This window comes from Salvelinus sp. IW2-2015, unplaced genomic scaffold, assembly GCF_002910315.2.
Source record: "Salvelinus sp. IW2-2015 unplaced genomic scaffold, ASM291031v2 Un_scaffold2087, whole genome shotgun sequence".
Lineage (NCBI taxonomy): Eukaryota > Metazoa > Chordata > Actinopteri > Salmoniformes > Salmonidae > Salvelinus > Salvelinus sp. IW2-2015.
The window spans coordinates 103609-124575 of record NW_019943427.1 but is presented as its reverse complement, the minus strand read 5'-3'; the positions used below and the strand labels follow the sequence as shown (position 1 = coordinate 124575).

General features: G+C 44.1%; 1 pseudogene; it reads left to right on the top strand.

The window, feature by feature from the left end:
- The first annotated feature begins 196 nt into the window (after positions 1 to 196).
- On the top strand, positions 197 to 17882 carry LOC112072916 (double C2-like domain-containing protein beta; annotated as a pseudogene).
- Positions 17883 to 20967: the final 3085 nt, after the last annotated feature.

The following is a 20967-nucleotide window of genomic DNA, read 5'->3' as shown; positions in this document are numbered from 1 at the left end:
TTCCAGTAAGCACGCGACCGACACCGAAGCCTTTTGCGACATCGTTTTTGCATCTGCCGCTCAGTAAGCACGGACCGACACCTCAGTAAGCACGGACCGACACCTCAGTAAGCACGGACCGACACCTCAGTAAGCACGGACCGACACCTCAGTATGCACGGACCGACACCTCAGTAAGCACGGACCGACACCTCAGTAAGCACGGACCGACACCGAAGCCTTTTGGACATCTTTTTTTGGTGCAGTCCGGACTAGTCTTGATTTCCACATCCACGGACATTGGTTTTTGGTCTGGTCTGGACCAAATCTGATGTTAAGTACTGTTGACCGGCAAATTATACCGGTGTGTCCGTTCCTTAAGTGTGTCCCCGCTCCGTCTGTCAGGTCAGTCAGCAGGATGTACCAGCATGGTGGAGGTCATGGAGGAGGTCCTCAGGAGGTGGCGCTAACAGACGAAGAGAAGGAGATCATCAACAGTGTTCTGGCTCGGGCTGAGACCATGGAGGTCATGGAGCAGGAGAGGATCGGGTGAGACAGACAGAGAGAGAGAGCGGGGAACGAGAACGAGAGAGAAATAGAAAACTGTGTGTGCGTGTGTGTGTGTGTGTGTGTGTGTGTGTGTGTGTGTGTGTGTGGGATTTGTGTGTGTGTGTGTTGTGTGTGTGTGTGTGTGTGTGTGTGTGTGTGTGGTGTGTGTGTGTGTGTTGTGTGTGTGTGTGTGTGTGTGTGTGGTTGTACTGCAGGCGTTTTGCCACTAGGTTGGACAGTATGAAGAAGACGGCGTGTGGAGATGGTCAGTCTCGTTGTTCTGCTGTGTGGAGAGACGTTTGGACAGCAGGAGGTCACCTCTGTACTCTGTTCCCACTGCCAAGAAGGTAACAAACAAACCTACCTTACAGAGACTACTACAACACATTGACTGGACCCGCAGGGGTAAACTACTGGTATCTTCCTATAATCTCCTGTAACTCCTGTATCTCCTGTAACTCCTGTATCTCCTGTAACTCCTGTATCTCCTGTATCTCCTGTAACTCCTGTATCTCCTGTAACTCCTGTATCTCCTGTAACTCCTGTAACTCCTGTATCTCCTATATCTCCTGTAACTCCTTTATCTCCTGTATCTCCTCTAACTCCTGTAACCAGTGGTGGAAAAAGTACCAAATGTTCATACTTGAGTAAAAGTAAAGATACCTTAAAAGAAAATGACTCAAGTAAATGTGAAAGTCACCCAGTAAAACACTACTTGAGTAAAAGTCTTTGGTTTTAAATATACTTAAGTATCAAAAGTTGGCCTCCTGAGTGGGGCAGTGGTCTAAGGCACTGCATTGCAGTGCTAGCTGGGCCACTAGAGTCCAGGCTCTGTCGCAGCCGGCCGAGACCAGGAGACCCATGGGGCGGCGCACAATTGACCCAGCATCATCCGGGTTAGGGGAGGGTTTGGCCGGTAGGGATGTCCTTGTCCCATCGCGCACTAGCAACTCCTGTGGCGGGCCGGGCGCAGTGCACGCTGACACGGTCGCCAGGTGTACGGTGTTTCCTCCAACACATTGGTGCAGCTGGCTTCTGGGTTAAGTGGGCATTGTGTCAAGAAGCAGTGCGGCTTGGTTGGGTTGTGTTTCGGAGGACACACAGCTCTCGACCATCGCCTCTCCTGAGTCCATACAGGAGTTGCAGCGATGAGACAAGGCTGTAACTACTGATTGGATACCACGAAGTTGAGGAGAAAAAGGGGTAAAAAATAAATAAACAAATTAATAATAATAAGTATCAAAAGTAAATGTAATTGCTAAAATATACCTAACTATAAAAAGTAAAAGTATAAATCACTTCAAATTCCTTATATTAACCAAACCAGATGGCACCATTTTCTTGTTTTTTAAACAGATAGCCAAGGGCGCACTCCAACACTCAGAAATCCTTTACAAACGAAGCATGTGTGTTTAGTGAGTCCACAAGATCAAAGGCAGTAGGGATGACCAGGGATGTTCTCTTGATAAGTGTGTGAATTAGAAAATGTTCCTGTCCTGCTAAGCATTCAAAATGTAACGAGTACTTTTGGGTGCCAGGGAAAATGTATTTAGTAAAAAGTACATCATTGTCTTTAAGAATGTAGTGAAGTAAAAGTAAAATATATAAATAGTAAAGTTAAGTACAGATACCCAAAACAACTACTTAAGTAGTACTTTAAATTATTTTTACTTAAGTATTTTACACCACTGCCTGTAACTAGTGTAAGTCATTATTTTGTTACTCTCTTTTGTGTGTGTGTGTGTGTGTGTGTGTGTGTGTGTGTGTGTGTGTGTGTGTGCGTGTGCGTGTGTGCGTGTGCGCGTGTGTGTTTCTGCCTCCAGCACATGTGCAGTAAGTGTGGGATTCAGAACAGCCGTTCGTCATCTCCAGTGTGGGTCTGTAGGATCTGCAGTGAACATCAAGAGGTGAGGTGGAAAGAGAGGGAAAGAGAGAGAGAGGAAAGAGAGAGACAGGATAGAAGTGAGAGGAGAGGCATGAGGGGCAGAGGGGGAGGAGACAAGGGGAGAGTGATGAGGGGAGGAAAGAAGGGGTGGAGAGACAGTCAGTAGCTTTAATCATTTTAATAATAATTCTCAGTACCCTCTAATTATCCTCCATTGAATATTCCCTCTTATGAGAAATGATTGTGGTTGTTTGTCCCTTCAGAATCTAAATGGAGAGACAGATGGAGAGAGAAGGGGAGAGAGAGGAAGATAAGGGGTAGAGAGAGAAGGAGGAAGATACGGGGTAAAAGAGAGAAGGGTGGAGAGTGTAAGAGAGTGAAGGGGTAGACGAGAGAGAAGGAGAGAGATGAGGGTTCAGCTGGTTCAGTCACTACGTTTCAGACCCTTTAATTAAATGGTTCTACTTGTCAATCAATGTGCGATAACTCATCTGCTAAGCACGCTACCCCCCCCTCCATCTAATTTTCTCTGTCTCTCTCCATCTCATTTTCTCTGTCTCTCTCCATCTAATTTTCTCTCTCTTTCCATCTAATTCTCTCCCTCTCCATCTCTCTCTCGCTGTCTCTCCCGAGATCTCTCTCTCTCTCACTCTTTCTCTACATCTCTTCCTTCTCTCTCTCTTTCTCTGTGTCTCTCCATCTCTCGTTCTATGTCTAGATGTTGAAGCGTTCTGGAGCATGGTTCTTTAAGGGCCAAGCCCAGCAAGTCCTCCCTGCTCCCCTGCCCATCTCCAGGCCCAGAGGGACAGGTACAGAGAGCCCCCGTACCCAGACCCCTACCCATGCCCATCACCAGCCCAGTGCCCAGTCCAGCTACCAGCCAAACCCTGGTGCAGAGGACTACACAGAGCGGCAGGAGCAGCAGGATAACTACTACTCCAACATACAAAACCAAGGTGAGCAGTGGAAACAAGCATTTCCATTTCACTACTAGTTGGACTTGTATGAGAGGTAAAAGCAAAAGCTTTTAGTTTGTCCCAGATGTTGGGTATCGAGGACATATATATTTCAAAATGTCATCTTGTCTCAGAGCCCACTGATGAGCGCCCGTACTCCAGTTCAGAGCAACAGGACCCAGAGGGCAATAGCTCTGCTCAGACACTAGAGGGTGTTGCTGAGGCCCAGGTTAGCCCTGCCGTGGTGGAGGAGGTGGTGAAGATGGAAAGACAGTTAGGCTCCAGACCTCCCACAGCCAGAGGAAGAGAGAACCCACCAGCTCCAGCTGACACAGTCACAGCACAGGGTATGATTAAAGGGACATTTCACCCAAATTACAAAATTACATCTGTGTTGCCTTACCCTCTCTGAAAGCAGTCAATGGATAAGAAGAAACAACTTTGGTTTTGTTAACCTACCAATTGCCACCAACGACTAACTTGCATAATCCCTTCTACTTTGAAATTGAGACTGGCTAGATATCTGTATTTCTCTTCTTCAGCCCCTGCACCACAGAAGAGCAGATACCCACAGCAGAGAGAGGAGAGAGCGCCACCTCTAGTCAGGGAGGAGAAACCCACTCCTGCCCCCAAACCCAGCATGGCACCACGCACAGGCCCCGCTCCCAACGAAGACAATGACAACGAATACGACTCTGATGAATCCAGTAAGTGAGTGTGTGTGTGTGTTTGGTTTTACTATCCTTGTGGGGACCAGATAGTAAAACAAGGAAAATTCAGACAAGTGGTGAATGTCCCCACAAGGAAAAAGGTTATTTTAGACTTAGAGGTTAGGTTAAGGGTTAAAATGATGGTTAGAGTTAGAATTAGGGTTAGGGGTTTGGGGTTAAGGTTTAGGGTTAGGTTTAGGGGTTAGAGGTTACAACACATCCGCCACGCTGACCCTCAACACGGTGGCCCGTAAGGGGTGCGTGCATAGTCCCCTCCTGTACTCCCTGTTCACCCACGAATGTGTGGCCGTACATGACTTCTACACCATCATTAAGTTTGCTGACAACACAATGGTGGTTGGCTTGATCACTGACGACGAGACAGCCTATAGGGAGGCAGTGTGGTGCCAGTGTGGTGCCAGGACAACAACCTTTCCCTCAACGTCAGCAAGACAAGGGAGCTGATCGTGGACTACAGGAAACGGAGGGCCGAGCTCCCCCCCATTCACATTGACGTGGCTGAAGTGGAGCGGGTCGAGAGCTTCACGTTCCTTGGTGTCCACATCACTAAGGTCCTATCATGGTCCAAACACACCAACACGGTCGTGAAGAGGGCACGAAAACGCCTCTTCCCCGTCAGGAGGCTGAAAAGATTTGGCATGGGCCCTCAAATCCTCAAAAAGTTCTACAGCTGCACCTTTGAGAGCTGCACCACCGCTTGGTATGGCAACTGCAAGGCACCCGACCGCAAGGTGCTACAGAGAGTGCTGAGTACGGCCCAGTCCATCACTGGGGCTGAACTCCCTGCCATCCAGGACCTCTATACCAGGCGGTGTCAGTGAAAGGACCTAAAAATTGTCAAAGACTCCAGCCACCCAAGTCATAGACTGTTCTCTCTGCTGCCACACGGCAATCGATAATTTCAATAAGCATTTTTCTACGGCTGGCCATGCTTTCCACTACCCCGGCCAACATCTCAGCACCCCCTGCAGCAACAGCAACTTCCCCCCCGCTTCTCCTTCACCCAAATCCAGACAGCTGATGTTCTGAAAGAGCTGCAAAATCTGGATCCCTACAAATCAGCTGGGCTAGACAATCTGGACCCTTTCTTTCAAAAATTATCCGCCGAAATTGTTGCAACACCTATTACTAGCCTGTTCAACCTCTCTTTTGTATCGTCTGAGATCCCCAAAGATTGGAAAGCTGCCGCGGTCACCCCCCTCTTCAAAGAGGGAGACACTCTAGACCCAAACTGTTGTAGACCTATATCCATCCTGCCCTGCCTTTGTAAAATCTTTGAAAGCCAAGTTAACAAACAGATCACCGACCATTTCGAATCCCACCATACCTTCTCCACTATGCAATCTGGTTTCCGAGCTGGTCACGGGTACACCTCAGCCACGCTCAAGGTCCTAAACGATATCATAACCACCATCGATAAAAGACAACACTGTGCAGCAGTCTTCATCGACCTGGCCAAGGCTTTCGACTGTCAATCATGGCATTCTTATCGAAAGACTCAATAGCCTTGGCTTCTCAAATGACTGCCTCGCCTGGTTCACCAACTACTTCTCAGATAGAGTTCAGTGTGTCAAATCGGAGGGCCTGTTGTCCGGACCTCTGGCAGTCTCTATGGGGATGCCACAGGGTTCAATACTCGGGCCGACTCTTTTCTCTGTATACATCAATGATGTCGCTCTTGCTGCTAGTGATTATCTGATCCACCTCTACGCAGACGACACCATTTTGTATACATCTGGCCCTTCTTTGTGCTAACAAACCTCCAAACGAGCTTCAACATCATACAACTCTCCTTCCGTGGCCTCCAACTACTTTTAAATGCAAGTAAAACTAAGTGCATGCTCTTCAACCGATCGCTGCCCGCACCCTCCCGCCCATCTAGCGTCACTACTCTGGACGGTTCTGATCTAGAATGTGTGGACAACTACAAATACCTAGGTGTCTGGTTAGACTGTAAACTCTCCTTCCAGACTCACATAAAGCATCTCCAATCCAAAATTAAATCTAGAATCGGCTTCCTATTTTGCAACAAAGCCTCCTTCCAAACATACCCTCATAAAACTGACTATCCTAGCGATCCTTGACTTCGGCGATGTCATTTACAAAATAGCCCCCAACACTCTACTCAGCAAACTGGATGTAGTCATCACAGTGCCATCCGTTTTGTCACCAAAGCCCCATATACTACCCACCACTACGACCTGTATGCTCTCGTTGGCTGGCCCTCACTACATATCCGTCGCCAAACCCACTGGCTCCAGGTCATCTATACGTCTTTGCTAGGTAAAGCCCCGCCTTATCTCAGCTCACTGGTCACCATAGCAGCACCCACCCGTAGCACACGCTCCAGCAGATATATTGCACTGGTCATCCCCAAAGCCAGCACTTCCTTTGGCCGCCTTTCCTTCCAGTTCTCTGCTGCCAATGACTGGAACGAATTGCAAAAATCTCTGAAGCTGGAGTCTTATATTTCCCTCTCTAACTTTAAGATTCAACTGTCACAGCAGCTTACCGATTACTGTACCTGTACACAGCCAATCTGTAAATAGCACACCCAACTACCTCATCCACATATTATTACTTACCCTCTTGCTCTTTTGCACCCCAGTATCTCTACTTGCACATCATCATCTGCGCATCTATCACTCCAGAATTAATGCTAAATTGTAATTATTTCGCCTCTATGGACTATTTATTGCCTACCTCCCTACTCTTCTACATTTGCACACACTGTACATAGATTTTTCTATTGTGTTATTGACTGTACATTTGTTTATGTGTAACTCTGTGTTGTTTGTGTCGCACTGCTTTGCTTTATCTTGGCCAGGTCACAGTTGTTAATGAGAACTTGTTCTCAACTGGCCYACCTGGTTAAATAAAGGTGGGAAAAAAAGAAAAAAAAAGCGGTATCGAAGTATGGAACCAACAGGACACTAAACAGCTTCTACCCACAAGACATAAGACTGCTAAAGCATTGACCTTTTTGTCCTAACTCTTTTGACACATCACATACGCTGCTGCTACTATTTATTATATATCCTGTTGCCTAGTCCCTTTACCCCGACCTACAGTGCATTCGGAAAGTATTCAGATCCCTTGACTTTTTCCACATTTTGTTGTTTTTAAATCCCTTCATCAATCTACACACAATACCCCATTATGACAATGGAAAAACAATGTTTTTACAATTTTTTGCAAACGTGTGAATTTTTTTTTGAAATATCACATTTATAGTTGATGTCGGAAGTTTACATACACTTAGGTTAGAGTCATTAAAACTTGTTTTTCAACCACTCCACACATTTCTTGTTAACAAACTATAGTTCTGGCAAGTCGGTTAGGACGTCTACTTTGTGCATAACACAAGTCATTTTTCCAACAATTCACTGTATCACAATTACAGTGGGTCAAAAATTGACATACACTAAGTTGACTCTGCCTTTATAGCTTGGAAAATTACAGAAAATGATGTCATGGCTTTAGAAGCTACTGATAGGCTAATTGACATAATCTGAGTCAATTGGAGGTGTACCTGTGGATGTATTTCAAGGCCTACCTTCAAACTCAGTGCCTCTTTGCTTGACATCATGGGAAAATCAAAAGAAATCAGCCAAGACCTCAGGAAAAAAATTGTAGACCTCCACAAGTCTGGTTCATCCTTGGGAGAAATTTCCAAATGTCTGAAGGTACCACGTTCATCTGTACAAACAATAGTATGCAAGTATAAACACCATGGGACCACGCAGCTGTCATACCGCTCAGGAAGGAGACGCGTTCTGTCTCCTAGAGATGAACGTGCTTTGGTGCGAAAAGTGCAAATCAATCCCAGAACTACAGCAAAGGACCTTGTGAAGATACTGAAGGTGTATGTAAACTTCCGACTTCAACTGTAGGTATTCAGACCCTTTCCTCAGTACTTTGTTAAAGCATGTTTGGCAGCGATTACAGCCGTGCGTCTTCTTGGCTATGACGCTACGAGGCACAGTATTTGGGGAGTTTCTCCCATTCTTCTCTGCAGATCCTCTCAAGGTCTGTCAGGTTGGATGGGGAGCGTCGCTGCAGAGCTATTTTCGGGTCTCTCCAGAGATGTTCGATCGGATTCAAGTCCAGGCTCTGGCTTGGCCACTCAAGGGCATTCAGAGACTTGTGCTTAGGGTCGTTGTCCTGTAGGAAGGTGAACCTTCGCCCCAGTCTGAGGTCATGAGTGCTCTGGAGCAGGTTCTCATCAAGGATCTCTCTGTACTGCTCTGTTCATCTTTCCTGATTAGGAAACAATTCTGGTTAGTTTCCCAGTCACTTCTGCTGAAAAGCATCCCCACAGCATGATGTTGCCACCACCATGCTTCACCGTAGGGATGGTGCCAGCTTTCCTCCAGACGTGACGCTTGGCATTCAGGCCAAAGAGTTCAATCTTGGTTTCATCAGACCAGAGAATCTTGTTTCTCATGCTCTGAGAGTCCTTTAGGTGCCTTTTAGCAAATTTCAAGTGGGCTGTCATGTGCCTTTACTGGGAAGTGGCTTCCGTCTGGCTACTCTACTACCATAAAGGCCTGATTGGAGTGTTGCAGAGATGGTTGTCCTTCTGGAAGTTTCTCCCATCTCCACAGAGGAACTCTGGAGCTCTGTCAGAGTGACTATCGGGTTCTTGGTCACCTACCTGACAAAGGCCCTTCTCCCCTGATTGCTCAGTTTGGCCAGGCAGCCAGCTCTAGGAAGAGTCTTGGTGGTTCAAAACTTCTTCCATTTAAGAATGATGGAGGCCATTGTGTTCTTTGGGACCGTCAATGCTGCAGACATTTTTTGGTACCGTTCCCCAGATCTGTGCCTAGACACAATCCTGTCTCAGAGCTCTACGGACAATTCCTTTGCGTAGAATAACCATAAAATACACGTGTTCTAATGTACACACACTCTCCCTCTCTCTGTGGTTCTGTTATTCCCTCTCCCTATCTCTTTGTTGGTAGCAGAAACCAATCTGACTTTCTTTTGTCATTATTTTGTTCTGTCCATCAGCCACGCTGGGGTTGCTGGAGTTCATTCTGCATTATGAACAGGGGAACAACACGCTGCACTGCAACATAGTCAAAGCCAAGGTAAAAACACACACACGGCACGGTGTATACGCATACACAGTACCAGTCAAAATTCTGGACACACCTACTCATTCCAGGGTTTTTTCATTATTTTTACTATTTTCTACATTGTAGAATAATAGTGAAGACATCACAACTATAAAATAACACATATGGAATCATGTAGTAACCAAAAAACTGTTAAACAAATATACATACTGTATATTTTAGATTTGAGATTCTTCAAAGTAGCCACCCTTTGCCTTGATGACATCTTGCTCTCGCTTTCTCTCACTCTCCCTCTCTCCCTCTCTCTCCCTCCCTCTCTCTCTCTCTCTCTCTCTTTCTCACAGGGTTTAAAGCCGATGGACTCTAACGGACTAGCAGACCCCTACGTCAAGCTGCACCTCTTACCTGGAGCCAGTAAGGTAACTTCAACACTTCTGGTTTCCTATAATCTTGTCTTTGTGTTGTAGCCCTGGTTTGATGTATTTTTTTATTGAGATAGCACTGTGAAGAGGAGACAGGAAAACTAGGAGAGTTTGCATGTTAGAAGGGCATGGGTCGAATTCGAACCCTATACCGACTCTGGTAGCTTAGGCTGTACATCTGTGCTGGGATCTTTAACCACTGGACCACACAGTAGGCCTGTACTCCTGCTTCCTGTTGACACAGACGTTCCCCTGGTGAAGTAATCATGTACTGTATATCTATTCATCTTCTCTCCACAGTCTAACGTTTAGACAGTCTAGAAGTGAAAGTGAAAATAAGAAAAATCTTTCCCTCTCTCTGTCTCTCTCCATTTATCTCCCTTTGTCTCCTGCTCTATTTCTTCCCCTGTCTCTCCCCTCCCCCTCTCCCCGTTTCCTCCAGTCTAACAAGCTGCGTACTAAGACCCTGAAGGGCACTCTGAACCCAGTGTGGAATGAGACTCTGGTGTACCATGGTATCACTGATGACGACATGCAGCGCAAAACACTACGGTAATAACAGCCTCAACCATACCACTACTGGATATACTGTATGAGTGACCCACTGGGCCATCTGAAATGATTCGGAAATGATTCCATTTAAAATTCAATGAAAATGTTTACATTGATATTGGCCCAGTTTTGTTCAGTGGCTCTCCATTTAAATCAGTACGATTTCCCAGAGCTAAAGGGAAAAAAGAGAATAAAAACTGGTCTGTTATGCAAGAAGAGAGTAAGAGAATAAAACTCCTCTTGCTGGGCCTCCCGAGTGGCGCAGCGGTCGTCACTACAGCCTGCGACATCACCACAGCCTGGGGTTCGATCCCAGGCTGTGTCACAACCGGCCGTGACCAGGAGTCCCATAGGGTGGCGCACAATTGGCCCAGCGTCGTCTGGGTTAGGAGAGGGTTTGGCCGGGGGGGCTTTACTTGGCTCATCGCGCTCTAGCGACTCCTTGTGGAGGGCCGGGCGCCTGCAAGCTGTCGTCAGTTGAACAGTGTTTCCTCCGACACATTGGTGCAGCTGGTTTCTGGGTTAAGCGAGCGGGTGTTAAGAAGCATGACTCGACTTTCGCCTCTCCCAAGCCCGTTGGGGAGTTGCAGCGATGAGACAAGATCGCAATTGGGGAGAAAAAGGGGGTAAAATTACAAAATAATAAGAGATTAAAACTCCTCTTCCTTCTTCCAGGCTGTCGGTGAGTGATATGGACAAGTTTGGACACAATGAGTTCATAGGAGAGACGCGTGTTGCTCTGAAGAAACTCAAAGCCAACCAGATGAAGAACTACAGCGTCTGTCTAGAGAGGGTGGTCCAGGTAGGAACTACAACAGCGTCTGTTTAGAGAGGGTGGTCCAGGTAGGAACTACAACAGCGTCTGTTTAAGAATGGGGTCCAGGTAGGCACTAAACACGCTGTTTAGAGAGGGTCCAGTAGGTAACTACAACAGCGTCTGTTTTAGAGAGGGTGGTCAGGTAGGATCACACAGCGTCGTTAGAGAGGGTGCCAGGTAGGAACTACAACAGCGTCTTTTAGAGAGGGGGTCCAGGTAGGAACTACAACAGCGTCTGTTAGAGAGGGTGGTCCAGGTAGGAACTACAACAGCGCTGTTTAGAGAGTGTGTCCAGGTAGGACTACAACAGCGTCTGTTTAGAGAGGGTGGTCCAGTAGGAACTACAACAGCGTCGTTTAAGAGGTGGTCAGTAGAACTCAAAGCGTTTAGAGAGGGTGGTCCAGGTAGAACTACAACACGTGTGTGTCTAGAGAGGGTGGTCCAGGTAGGAACTACAACAGTCTGTGTCTAGAGAGGTGTTCAGTAGGAACTACAACAGTGTGTTCTAGAGAGGGTGGTCCAGGTAGGAATACAACAGCGTGTGGTCTAGAGAGGGTGTCCGGGTAGGCCACACAACAGCTGTGTCAGAGAGGGTGGTCCAGGTAGGAACTAAAGCACTGTTTAGAGAGGGTGGTCCAGGTAGGAACTACAACAGCTCTCTAGAGAGGGTGGTCCAGGTAGGCCCTACAACAGCGTCTTTTTAGAGAGCGTGGTCCAGGTAGGAACTACAACAGTGTGTGCTAGAGAGGATGGTCCAGGTAGAATTACAACAGTGGTGTGTCCATAAGTGCATGCATGTCTGAAACGGTTTGTCTAACCACTGAACCACTTGTGCATTGGGGATCCAACTGTTAATAATACTGATGGCAAATAAAAATCCGAAATGGAGTATGTTGGAAGATAGATGGGAAGGGTTGAGTGGAACTGAAGGGTGGGACTAATACAAGATAAACAATGTAGGGCATACGGGATCTGTGAAATGTGTATAGGTGCGGAGCTTTTGGAATAGCACAGTACAAGTGGAAATAAAATTGGTTGGCAACAGAAATAAGAGAAAGGACTAAGAACAAACAAGAGAGAACTATTATAAATAGACGTGTCTGTAAAATGGGTAAGATGTAAAAATTGAAGGTAAAAGAAATGTTTATTAGTTTACTCCAATTGGGGATCGGTGGTAGGGTTGCGGGGAATAATAATAAAGGTATATCTTTAAAAAAGTATGTATGTCTATATAGGTATGTGTATGTATATATGTGTATATGTACCATGCGTGTATGGATATATTTACCCCAAAATATGTGGGATGGAAATGATGCAGACAATTACATTGGAAGCAACATTCTTTCCGCAATATTAAGCTGATCCACCCTAAAAAGACAAAAAATATATAATAATAATAATAAAAAATAATAAAATAATACGATAGAAGTGATCTCACCCCACACTCCCCTGTCCCGCGTGAAGAAGGCAGGCACAGGAGGCTCAGCCCGGGCATGGCTCTCTACGAGGAGTAAGACTCACCTGAGACAGATTCACACCTGACACAGTACTCAGGGTTTACACTTGACTTTCATACCTAAGATTTACACCTGAATGCATAGTCCTTTACCCATACCTACATGTACAGTCGTGGCCAAAAGTTTTGAGAATTACCAAATAAAATTTTCACAAACTCTGCCTCAGTTTGTATATGGCAATTTGCATATACTCCAGAATGTTATGAAGGTGATCAGATGAATTCCAATTAATTGCAAAGTCCTCTTTGCCAGCAAATGCACTGAATCCCCAAAAAACATTTCCCACTGCATTTCACCCTGCCACAAAAGGACCAGATGACATCATGTCAGTGATTCTCTCGTTAACACAGGTGTGAGTGTTGACGAGGACAAGGCTGGAGATCACTCTGTCATGCTGATTGAGTTCGAATAACAGATGGAAGCTCAAAAGGAGGGTGGGCTTGGAATCATTGTTCTTCCTCGTCAATCATGGTTACCTGCAAGGAAACACGTGCCATCATCATTCTTGCACAAAAAGGCTTCACAGGAAAGGATATTGCGCTGAGTAAGATTGCACCTAATCAACCATTTATCGGATCATCAAGAACTTCAAGGAGAGCGGTTCAATTGTTGTGAAGAAGGCTTCAGGGCGCCAGAAATCCAGCAAGCGCAGGACGCTCCTAAAGTTGATTCACGCGGATCGGGCACCACCAGTACGAGCTTGCTCAGGTATGGCAGCAGGCAGTGTGATGCATCTGCACGCACAGTGAGGCGAAGACTTTTGGAGGATGGTCGGTGTCAAGAAGGGCAGCAAGAAGCCACTCTCTCCAGTGACATCAGGGACAGACGATATTATAAAAGGTACAGGATTGACTCTGAGGACTGGGGAAAGTCATTTTCTCGATGAATCCCCTTTCCGATTGTTTGGGCACCGGAAAAAAGCTTGTCCGAGAAGACAAGGTGACGCTACCATCAGTCCTGTTCATGCAACAAGAAAGCATCTACCATTCATTGTTGGGGTTGCTTCTCAGCCAAGGAGTGGCTCACTCACAATTTGCCTAAGAACACAGCATAAATAAGATGGTACCGACACATCCTCCGAGAGCAACTTCTCCCAACCATCCAGGAACAGTTTGGTGACGAACAATGCCTTTCCCAGCATGATGAAGCACCTGACATAAGGCAAAAGTGATAACTAAGTGGCTCGGCGGAACAAAACAATGATATTTTGGGTCATGGCCAGGAAACTCTCCAGACCTTAATCCCATTGAGATATGTGGTCAATCCTCAAGAGGCGGCTGATCAAACAAAAACCCACAAATTCTGACAAACTCCAAGCATTGATTATGCAAGAATGGGCTGCCATCAGTCAGGATATGGCCCAGAAGTTAATTGACAGCATGCCAGGGCGGATTGCAGAGGTCTTGAAAAAGAAGGGTCAACACTGCAAATATTGACTCTTTGCATCAACTTCATGTAATTGTCAATAAAAGCCTTTGACACTTATGAAATGCTTGTAATTATACTTCAGTATTCGATAGTAACATTTGACAAAAATACCTAAAGACACTGAAGCAGCAAACTTTGTGAAAATTAATATTTGTGTCGTTCTCAAAACTTTTGGCCACAACTGTACAAATTACCTCGACTAACCTGTATCCCCGCACATTGACTCAGTACCGGTACCCCCTTTTAATAGCCTCATTATTGGTATTTTATTGTGTTACTTTTTTAAATACATTTTTTACTTTTGTTTATTTAGTAAATATTTTCTTAACTATATTTTCTTAAAACTGCATTGTTGGTTAAGGGCTTGTAAGTAAGCATATCACAGTAAAGTCTACACCTGTTGTATTCGGCGCATGTGACAAATACAATTTGATTTGATTTTGACACTCAGGGTTTACACTTGACGTTCACACCTGACACAGTACTCAGGGTTTACACTTGATGTTCACACCTAAGATCTACACCTGACACAGTACTCAGGGTTTACACTTGATGTTCACACCTAAGATCTACACCTGACACAGTACTCAGGGTTTACACTTGATGTTCACACCTAAGATCTACACCTGACACAGTACTCAGGGRTTACACTTGATGTTCACACCTAAGATCTACACCTGACACAGTACTCAGGGTTTACACTTGATGTTCACACCTAAGATAGTAGCTGAATTTTGATGTCATCTGCATGATTTATTTCTTTCCATTCTTGACACACACGGGAAACTGTTGAGCATGAAAAACCCAGCAGCGTTGCAGTGTTTGACACAAACCGGTGCGTCTGGCACCTACTACCATACCCTGTTCAAAGGCACTTAAATATGTTGTCTTGCCTATTCACCCTCTGAATGGCACACATACACAATCCATGTCTCAATTGTCTCAAGGCTTAAAAATCATTCTTTAACCTGTCTCCTCCCTTTCATCTATACTGATTGAAGTAGATTTAACAGGTGACATCAATAAGGGATCATAGCTTTCACCTGGATTCACCTGGTCAGTCTATGTCATGGAAATAGCAGGTGTTCTTAATGTTTTGTCCACTCAGTGTACATGACTGACCAGGTGAATACATGACCAGTAGCAGAGAGATTATATCTATACATACTGTACATGACTGTCTTTGATATGTAAATCTCTATGGGGAAATTCTTATGGTAGTGAATGTAAATATACTTGTAAACCTTTTTGTGTGTGTGTTCATGCCTGTGTGTGTCCTACAGGTAAAGGAGGATGAAGCAGAGGAGAGGGGTCGTATCCTGGTCTCTCTAACCTACAGTACCCAGCAGGGTCGTCTCATAGTGGGAGTGGTGCGATGTGCTCACCTGGCAGCTATGGACTCTAATGGATACTCAGACCCCTTCGTCAAGATGTACATGTTCTAACATACCTCTCAACGTGACGGATTATGTTTCTTCTCTCTAATATCTCTTTTTCCTACAGCAGTAAAATATTGATGGATGGATGAATTGATTGATTGGTTTATTGATTGATTCTTTCCTGTGATTGTGACCTGCAGCTGCCTGAAACCAGACATGGGGAAGAAAGCCAAGAACAAGACCCAGATCAAGAAGAAGACCCTCAACCCAGAGTTCAATGAGGTTAGTGTCCCCTCCATATCTGTCTCTAACAGCACAATATCAGGTTCAAGGCCATTGTTTTATTAATACAGAGTCAAATGGCAGTCTGTGTCTATGCACTGAGAAATGGAGTGTGATGTCTGAAGTTGTGTTGCAGGAGTTCAGCTATGAGATCAAACATGGTGAGCTGGCCAAGAAGAGCCTGGACATCTCCGTCTGGGACTATGACATGGGAACCTCCAACGATTTCATTGGTGAGTTGAGAAATCCAACAATTTAATTGGTGAGTTCAGTTGAGATGGCATAATGAATGTACTTGTAGTTACTGATTTTTATATTTAACAAACAATATTGTGCAGTTTTTAAGCCGACTTCAAAATAATATATTTAAAAACCTTCTTATCTCCCTCCAGGAGGATGCCAGCTGGGCATCACAGCCAAGGGGGAGTGTCTGAAGCACTGGTACGAATGTCTCAAGAACAAAGACAAGAAGATTGAGCGCTGGCACGTCCTCCTAAATGACAACGCCGTCAAAGACACGGACGACTGAGAGACGTCCTCCTCCTCCTCCTCCCTTGTCTTCCTCTTCCTCCCATTTCCTCTTCCTCCTCCTCCCTCCTAAATAGCGGTTTCTAATTTCCTCTTAAATATAATATTTTGTCTTCCAATCATCCAATTGTTTTCAAATGTATTTAAATTGTAAAGTATTTTTGTCTAATGTTTTTTCGTGATGTGTCGGAACCCAGGAAGACAAGCTGTCTCAATTGGCGTCGGCAAATGGGATCCTAATAAAATCCCAAATCATAATCTAGGTCTTCCTACTTTCAGTAATGTGAACCTGAATTAGCAGCAAATGAAGGCTCTCACACTTTTTACAACTTCATTCTTCTTGTGCAGACAGAATGCTTATTGGATTCATGTACTTATCAACACAGTGTTTACAGTGAAACAAAAAGAAACTGCAGCAGAATATCTCCCGTATTTCAAGCATGCTTTACTGCTTCTGGGGGAAAGTGATCTCTTTCACTTATCTCTAAAGCCTGGAAACCTGGATTTCAATAAACAGGGTGCTAAAGTATATTGTTAAACAATGCGTCGTCACACCATCCTTACCTATCTCAGTCTCAACGCAAGGAATTCCCCTCCTCTCTTACCATAGACATGATATAGATTACATCATATAGATTGCATCATTGTCTCTGACCCCCACCCTGGATTTTGCTGTACAGTGTTATGATGTGGTCATAATCTGTGTTCTATACTTCAATACTGTGATGTTATGACACAGTCATACAGATGTAGGATCTTAATTGTATCACTCTTTTGTTGCTGAGAATTTTCCTGCTATGCAGTAGTGTATTTGAGTTTTAAAAAGGCTTCTAAAGTTTCTAATTTCCACTTTGAAATTTCAGACTTGATTTGCTCTCATGGAAAATGTATAAATCTCTTCAAAATGTCCATTAATTATAATCCACATAATAATTCACATTTCCTGTTGCTGCAGGATTATTTTCCTGCTGTAGCAAATTGACTCAAATTAAATTCCTACATCTGTAATCTGTCTTGTATACTTCTATACTGTGACTGCTTGGGACTAGTGTTTGTGCTGCCAAAGCATATGATCTTCACTTGTGCTACTGTATGTACAACCAGTTTGTTAAAAGGAGCATGTGTTGGATGTTATGGAACATATGTTGATGTTATTTATGAATGAAGATATTTACATAGTATTAGCTGTTTAGGTTCAATACATGTCATGCTATTGAAGCATTAGCTCCTCTAAGAACCATGGGATATCTTAGAAACCTGGAATGCACTGACTTAGATGTTGCTCTCTTTTTTCGCTCCCTCTCTCTCACTTTCTTTCTCTCTCACACTTTCTCTCTCTCTCTCGCTCCCTCTCTCTCTCACACTCGCTCTCACTCATAGAACAAAGCGTTACTCCAAGCCTGATTAAATAATGATCAGACAATGCTGTAGACATGGGCATATTGCACTGCACTGCATCTTCCTGTGACAGTTGACAAATGCGTACAAAATACATGCTGAGCGTGAGCCCTGTCTAGATCATATGACGTGCATTGACCTGTAGTAGGTTTGATTGCTAGAAATTCTCAAATGTGAAATGATCTGTGATAGCTTATGTTAAACGATAATGCAATGCAAAGTAAAATTAAATATTAAACTTTAAGATGTGTTGATATTTACTTTGAATAAGAATTGTATTTTCAACTGTAGTATAAAGTTGTGGATGTTTTGTAGATACATATGTACATATTATGTATTTACCTTCTTGCCTACTATGTTATCATAGTCTTGGGAGAAGCATGCAAATGGTTAATGCACAGTGGTRTAAAGTATTTAAGTAAAAATATTTTAATGTACAACTTAAGTAATTTTTTGGGGTGTCTGTACCTTACTTTACTATGTATATTTTTGACAACTTGTACTTTTACTTCTACATTCCTAAAGAAAATAGTGTACTTTTTACGCCATCCATTTTACCTGACACCCAAAAGTACTCGCTCTCTGGTTTGCTTAATATAAGGAATTTTAAATGATTTGTACTTTTACTTTTGATACTTAAGTATATTTTAGCAATTACATCAACTTTTGATACTTAGGTATATTTAAAACCAAATCCTTTTAGACTTTTACTCAAGTAGTGTTTTACCGGGTGACTTTCACTTTTACTTGAGTCATTTTCTATTAAGGTATCTTTACTTTTACTCAAGTATGACAATTGGGTACTTTTTCCACCACTGTTAGTGCAGTAGACATTCTTTGAAGTTCGCTCATTGTATAGCAGCGTCTGTGACATGGCAGGACCTTTGTGAGAATCAGCTGAGGTTGTGAATCAGGTGAGGTTTGAGAACCAGTGGCCTGAGTAGACACGCAGTGGGATGCAGGTGGACTTTGGCTCTCTTGATAAACACAGTAGTGAATCTCTTCTCTTTTTCTTTTCCAACTGGTTGAAAGTTCACAGTCCAGTTGGCCTCTGAAGGATTAGCCCGCCTGATTGTATAGACTTGAACTCCACTGTGCAGTATAACACACCTTGACATTCATGGAGACATTGATGGTTTAATAATATTCAATGATATAATGCTGATATTGTTATTGGTATAATTTAGTTAAAAAATATAGGCCTAGAGTGAAAAAAATATAGGAGTTAATAGATAGAAATATAAATGGAAATTGTTCTTTCTGGTCAATATTGGAGGACACAATTATAAAACTACATAAATGTTATGTTTACTTCCTGGCGGAATTTGACTCTGTCATGTTCAGAAACACCTCATATTCTGGAAGCTGGCCAATAGATAAAAGATAAGCATTTTAAAGTTTCATAATTTATTATATCTGATAAGGATAGCAAGTGTAATAACTTTCATTGATCATCCATCCAGTAGAAACAATTGTGTTCATTAAACTCAGCAAAAAAAGAAACGTCCCCTTTTCAGGACCCTGTCTTTCAAAAATAATTCGTAAAAATCCAAATATCTTCACTGATCTTCATTGTAAAAGGTTTAAACACTGTTTCCCATGCTTGTTCAATGAACCATCAACAATTAATGAACATGCACCTGTGGAACGGTTGTTAAGACACTAACAGCTTACAGACGGTAGGCAATTAAGGTCACAGTTATGAAAACTTGGGACACTAAAGAGGCCTTTCTACTGACTGAAAAACACCAAAAGAAAGATWCCCAGGGTCCCTGCTCATCTGCGTGAACGTGCCTTAGGCATACTGCAAGGAGGCATGAGGATTGCAGATGTGGCCAGGGTAATAAATTGTAATGTCCGTACTGTGAGACGCCTAAGACAGCGCTACAGGGAGACAGGACAGAAAGCTGATCGTCCTCGCAGTGGCAGACCACGTGTAACAACACTTGCACAGGATCGGAACAGGTAGAGGATGGCAACAACTGCCCGAGTTACACCAGGAACGCACAATGCCTCCATCAGTGCTCAGACAGTCCGCAATAGGCTGAGAGAGGCTGGACTGAGGGCTTGTAGGCGTGTTGTAAGGCAGGTCCTCACCAGACATCACTGGCAAAAACGTCACATATGGGCACAAACCCACCGTCACTGGACCAGACAGGACTGGCAAAAAGTGCTCTACACTGACGAGTCGCGGTTTTGTCTCACAAGGGGTGATGGTCGGATTCGCGTTTATCGTCGAAGGAATGAGTGTTACACCGAGGCCTGTACTCTGGAGCGGGATCGATTTGGAGGTGGAGGGTCTGTCATGGTCTGGGGCAGTGTGTCACAGCATCATCAGACTGAGCTTGTTGTCATTGCAGGCAATCTCAATGCTGTGCGTTACAGGGAAGACATCCTCCTCCCTCATGTGGTACCCTTCCTGCAGGCTCATCCTGACGTGACCCTCCAGCATGACAATGCCACCAGCCATACTGCTCGTTCTGTGCGTGATTTCCTGCAAGACAGGAATGTCAGTGTTCTGCCATGGCCAGCGAAGAGCCCGGATCTTAATCCCATTGAGCACATCTGGGACCTGTTGGATCGGAGGGTGAGGGCTAGGACCATTCCCCCCAGAAATGTGTTGTAGGTGCCGTGGTGGAAGAGTGGGGTAACATCTCACAGCAAGAACTGGCAAATATGGTGCGGTCCATGAGGAGGAGATGTACTACAGTACTTAATGCAGCTGGTGGCCAAACCAGATACTGACTGTTACTTTTGATTTTGACCCCCCCCCCCTTTGTTCAGGGACACAATATTCAATATTTGTTCAATAATTTTTGTGGTTAAATTCCCATGTACCGAATACAAAATACAAGTTAAACGTGTTTCCATCGCATTTTCAACTGTACTGATGGGGGTGCTGAGGAATTATTAACAGGGAAGTTTACTTCGATATGATGGTTATTATATCAATATTTGCACATGAAAGTGTTTCCACCGACATTTCTATATATTGTTTTGTGTATGTGCTTGTTGCACTACGTTACTTCACGTTTGTTGTTTGTTTATTGTTTTTGTTGAGAAGTTTCATTTTAATAAAGATGTGGAACTCAAATCCCGCTGCGCCTTGGTCCATCCATTATTACAACCGTGACACACAGATCATTTGTATGTTCGACATGGTGGTGTATTTAGCAAAGAATGGCAGTGGAAACGCCTTTATGCGCAAATATTGATATAATAACCATCATATCTAAGTAAACTTGGAGTCACTCAATGATATGTGGCTACTATATGTGCATTTTCCCATCTGAGATGTGTTTCTGTCGTTTTACGTGGAAGCTCTTATCCAGAGTGACTTACAGGAACAATCAGGGTTAAGTGCCTTGCCCAACGACACATTGACAGATTTACTGTACCACCAACTGAATTTTCCTTTGCCTGGAGTAGCCCTGAAGTACCTCCTTATGTGCATTTTACCAGT